The sequence below is a fragment of the Scomber japonicus genome, chromosome 2, assembly GCF_027409825.1.
Source record: "Scomber japonicus isolate fScoJap1 chromosome 2, fScoJap1.pri, whole genome shotgun sequence".
Lineage (NCBI taxonomy): Eukaryota > Metazoa > Chordata > Actinopteri > Scombriformes > Scombridae > Scomber > Scomber japonicus.
In genome coordinates this window covers 4485679-4490447 of record NC_070579.1, presented here as the reverse complement: position 1 = coordinate 4490447, position 4769 = coordinate 4485679, and the positions used below count along the sequence as shown (strand labels likewise).

Here is a 4769-nt window from a genome sequence, read left to right as displayed (position 1 = left end):
GTTCAAGTTATGAGGTTCCTTCACATTAATCTGGATACTGGCTCTGTCACTAAACCCCCCGCTACCCTGTAGGGAATCATGGCAAAGACAGAGTAAATCAGGTATTCATAGAGTCACTGTTAAATAAATGACTTTGGCTTCATTTATTGATTATTCTTTCCTGTAAATCATACTGCATGTGTTGATAGTTTGGTGTTACAGTGTCACTTACCTTTGCTATCACAGTGAAGTTGTATGATTGAACTAAAGTGTAGTTCAAAGGTCTCTTTAAAATAAGAGCTCCAGAGCTGTTCATCATGAAGTCTTCTGAGGTTGGTTCCTTATGAAAGACAGACATCACTAAAGTTACCATTACATCTCTGTACAAGTTAGTGTGACTCAACATGTGGAAGCCCAGAGTGGCAAAAGTGACTCACCTACTTTTATCACAATTGAATTTAATTACATTTGTATTGGGAGTAAATAATTATCAGGCTGAAAACCTGGTCAAGTCTGTGCTCTGTTGCACATGTTATCACCCTAAACAGTGATGTCACAGTGTACTGACCATTGACTGTATAAATATGGACAAAACATCTTCACTTCGTGCTGCTATGTAAAAGTGAAGCCAAAATATTTCCTTTCCAGAAGCTGGAGTCAGAATCTGCTCCATAGAGCTGGGCAGTGGGATGAGGCTTGTGAGACATGCCTCCTTAGCCGTCCAACTGCTGCTGAGATCAAATGATCAAAAACAAACTTATCAAGAAAAGTAGCACTTCGACAAACAGTGCGATAAGAACAACCTTAAAACCATCTTTGGGAAAAATGTATTTGATGTGTACTTAGATTTTCCAGTTTGGCTCACGTCCCATCTACTAACATACAGGGAACAGGGCTTATGACCTATACTGCAGCCAGCCACCAGGGGGCAAAAAGATGTTTTAGCTTCACTTTCGGTGAGATGACATGATGCCCATAATTATATACGTTCAATGGTACTGACTACACCCTGGAGTAAGGATCGACCTCACTGCAGCAATATGAGACGTTAAAACATTGTAGTTAAGCAAAAACAAGATTTTCAGCTGAAGTTCAGTTTAATCTTTAGATTAAATAAAATGTAAAGCCCAGTAAACATTCAAGTTTTACTGATATTATCACAGTGTTTCTTTTCCTGCAGGTAAGAACACATTAAGAGCTGAGGATAGAATATCACAAAACTCCAGATTTGAGTTTTGGTTGGAGCCGCAGAGTTTTTTGGACTAACAGTTTATCAGATAGGTAGACAAAAGGTTGATATGTTAACATATTATTGTCATAATTTGGAGGTGAGCATTTTGGGTTTTTTTAGTATTGGTGTAAATGGAAACATTCCTTGCTGCTATTCCAGAAATAGTTAGATCCTCTTACCATGGAATATGTCACTTCATTATACGCTGGCGTGATGTCATCATCCTCTGCTTTCACTTGAAGAATTATGGTGTTCACAGGTTCTGCCTGAAAGGAGATACATGTAATGAATGGTGCAGATTCAGTTCCTCCCACAAGTCAAACATTTAGCCTGAAATTAAAATTTGTTACCATGTTTATCTTCTGTCAGTAGTATTTTGGATGAGCAAGTCTGTAGCTTTTGGTTATGTTTGTCACTCAGTGGTAATATCAGATAACATTTAAGTGACTCATCTTAACAGCAACACCAGTCTTTTGTAAGCTGAGGATTAAACAATGAAACAAACCTTTTTAAGCTTCTCCTCCTGGCAGTGGTAGCAAAATCCTACCAGTTAATTCTGTATTAGTTTCTGTTCCATGTCATGGACTCATGGTCATGGGACTGTTTTGCTATAGAACTGATTTTGACTTTTCTTGGGGTGTTTCTGTAGTTCTCAGTTGACTTGTGGTGTTGCGTTTTCTGGGTGCTGATTTGATATTTTTTCCTTTTGTGTTCCTTTATTTCTATGTTCCCGTACTCCTCTCCAGCCCATTTTTCCCTCCACACCTGTACTGCATGAGGTTCATTATATATCTGCCTTGTCCTCAGTGTTTTTCCTCAGCTTTTACATCTGTCATGTATCAGTCTCTTCAGCCCTGCCCTGTCTCCAGTGTCCTCCCAAACAGTCACCTCCCTCTCTCTGTCAGGTTTTGTTTTTGCCTGGAAATGAAACTAAATACACAACTCAAAGAAATGAAGGAACACTTAATCATCGTAGTATAACATATAATGTTAAACTTCAGGGATGTCAAGTTGTCCATTTAGGAAGCACAGGTGATTGTGAATCAATGTCACCTGCTTTGGTGCAAATGAAAGTGACAACAGGTGCAAAGCAGAGGCAAAATCAAGACTAGCCCCAAAAAGGGAATGGCTTAACATGTGGTGTACACAGACTATTGCTCTCTCCTTAGGGCCTATTTATGCTCAACGCACATACGAAAATATATACGTCCGTTTCAAATGATGTTACCGTCACTGCTCACATATTTCCATGCGTCCTTTACGTTGGCATGGATGTTAACCAATACATCCACCAGGGGGCAGCACAGAGTCAAAAGTTTATGACAACAACAAACTCAAAAACAAACATGGCGACTGTGGAGGAGATATTGGTAATGTTCCTCTTGCATGAAAGACAAAAACGACATAAAAAACTCGCAAAATCTTTCCTCAAAAAGTTCAGCCATTGCTATTTCTTCTTCGTGTCTCACTAGAGCTATGTATCGAGTAGTGACAGCAACACTGCCCCCCTATGGTTTCCGCTGGTACTACTCCGTTTGGTCCGTATCCATAAGGTTTATGGAAACATGCAGAAATACAGACGAAATGAACGCAGAGCACGGACAGAAGGCTCCGTCTGTATCCGTATTTAACGTTGAGCATAAATGGGCTTTTATCCTTCCTGACTGATTCTTCTCAGGTTTTGTTTCTGCTGGTGTCCTTGTCACTACTGGTAGAATGAGGCAGTACTTGCAGCCCAATCAGGTTGCACAGGTTGTCCAGCTCCTCTAGGATAGCACATTGACACATAGGGCCTGATTTACTAAAGGTTTGCATGTGTAAAAAGCTGATCTACTAACGAAGCGCACTGAGACTTGCATTTAGTTATTTAGTACGCGCATTGTGATTTACCAAACCTGAAGGTAATTTTGCTGACGGTAACTGCGTCTATAAATAATACCTTTCAAGGGCAGGTATTAACCAGCTGCACACTATGCACGGATGACTGCTGTTACTATGGAGACGAGGAGACAGAGGCACAATGACAGAATATGCACAGGACAGATTATTTCCACCCGTGTTAATATTTTTGGAGTGGAATAGTTTTGGTTTTACTAACAGCATTGATTTTGTCACAAATAATCTCCCATATATTGGTTTTGCTGGCAATATTAGTTTTTGTTATAACTCAATATATTTGTTTACGTCTTCCACTAGAACCTGATCACACTTCATTAAGACACACAAAAACCCTCATTTAAATATTGCTGTGTGTCTGAAAATGACAAAACTGCTAAAATAATTCAAAATAGTTCAAAACATCTGTCCACAAACTGAAGCCTGTGGATGGTGTCACAGCAATGAGGAAATATAATATGTGATTGATATTATTTTAAAATTTAATTAATCACATTAAAATCCATAAAATGGCATAATTCCTCAGTCTATAAATATGGAAATATATTTCATTTCAAAGATTTAACTGCTGGACACAAGACGTTTCCTCCTTCACTGTAAAGTCCATTCTAAGTGTTTGTGTAATGGAGACTTCAGGTTTCCACTTCACACCTGTATAAGTTGCATACTGGCTCCAAAGTATCTTTAAAACTGGATTTGAAATCAGTTCAGAGAAACTTTCTACTTACAGCAGATGAATGTGAAAACAGTCCTCCAATGTCAAACTCTACACATACATCATTCTCTACAGTGAGAGCATCAGACAAACATCCTACCACATAAAAATGTATCATACAGTCTCTTCCTAATAGATTTCAGTGACTTACCTCAGACACAGTTTTGTTGTAGGATGGCTGTTCAAATACTGGACCGTTGTCATTGCGGTCGGTGATTTTCAGCTTCCGAGTGTGGTGGTACTGCAAAGGTAAAAACATAATTTGAAATATTTAGTTTTGAGATGTTAGTGGATACTGAAACTGTACAGAAATGTTGGCTTTTCACCCACCTTAATTTCACCATCACACATGATAGAATAATACAAGGTGCTGTTAGACTGTAAGAAAAAAAACACAGTGGATTAAAGGTCTGAGATGACGTACAGGACGTACAGTGCAAAACTTACACTGCAGATATCTTAATCATAATTAAAGCGGCAGTGAAAAAAGTGTTCCTTTACCTAAGTAGAAGTACCAACACATCAATGTAAAAATCCTACTACAGTAAAAGTACATAAGTATTATGAGCTTGATGTAGTTAAAGTAAAAGTACATGATCTCATCTGTTTTCAGTATTTAGACTTTTTCTCTGATCTTTGATTTTTGCTGAAACATTTTTTTAACATCACATGGAAATACTCATGTAAAGTTAGAGTATCTCAAAAATGTACTTAAGTACAGTACTTGAAATAAATGTACCTATTTACTTTTCACCACTGATTTAAAGATGAAATTAACTGATTATGTTTCTGTCCCTGCAGCGCAGTAAGGTGGACAAACTCTGGCAAAACACAAAGAGTGTATTTGTACTAATGAAGACTGTACCTTTGCAAAAGACTGCTAAAAACAAAACTTGTATTATTAGTTGAAAGAAATCATAATGGAGGTGGAAAAATATATTTGGATTT

General features: G+C 38.0%; 1 long non-coding RNA gene across 1 annotated transcript; it reads right to left on the bottom strand.

The window, feature by feature from the left end:
• Positions 1-219: 219 nt before the first annotated feature.
• On the bottom strand, positions 220-4021 carry LOC128374837 (uncharacterized). Its single transcript, XR_008323062.1, has 3 exons — positions 3973-4021; positions 1390-1476; positions 220-319 (listed from the first exon to the last, which is right to left on the bottom strand). It is a non-coding gene; the product is annotated as an uncharacterized LOC128374837 (long non-coding RNA).
• Positions 4022-4769: the final 748 nt, after the last annotated feature.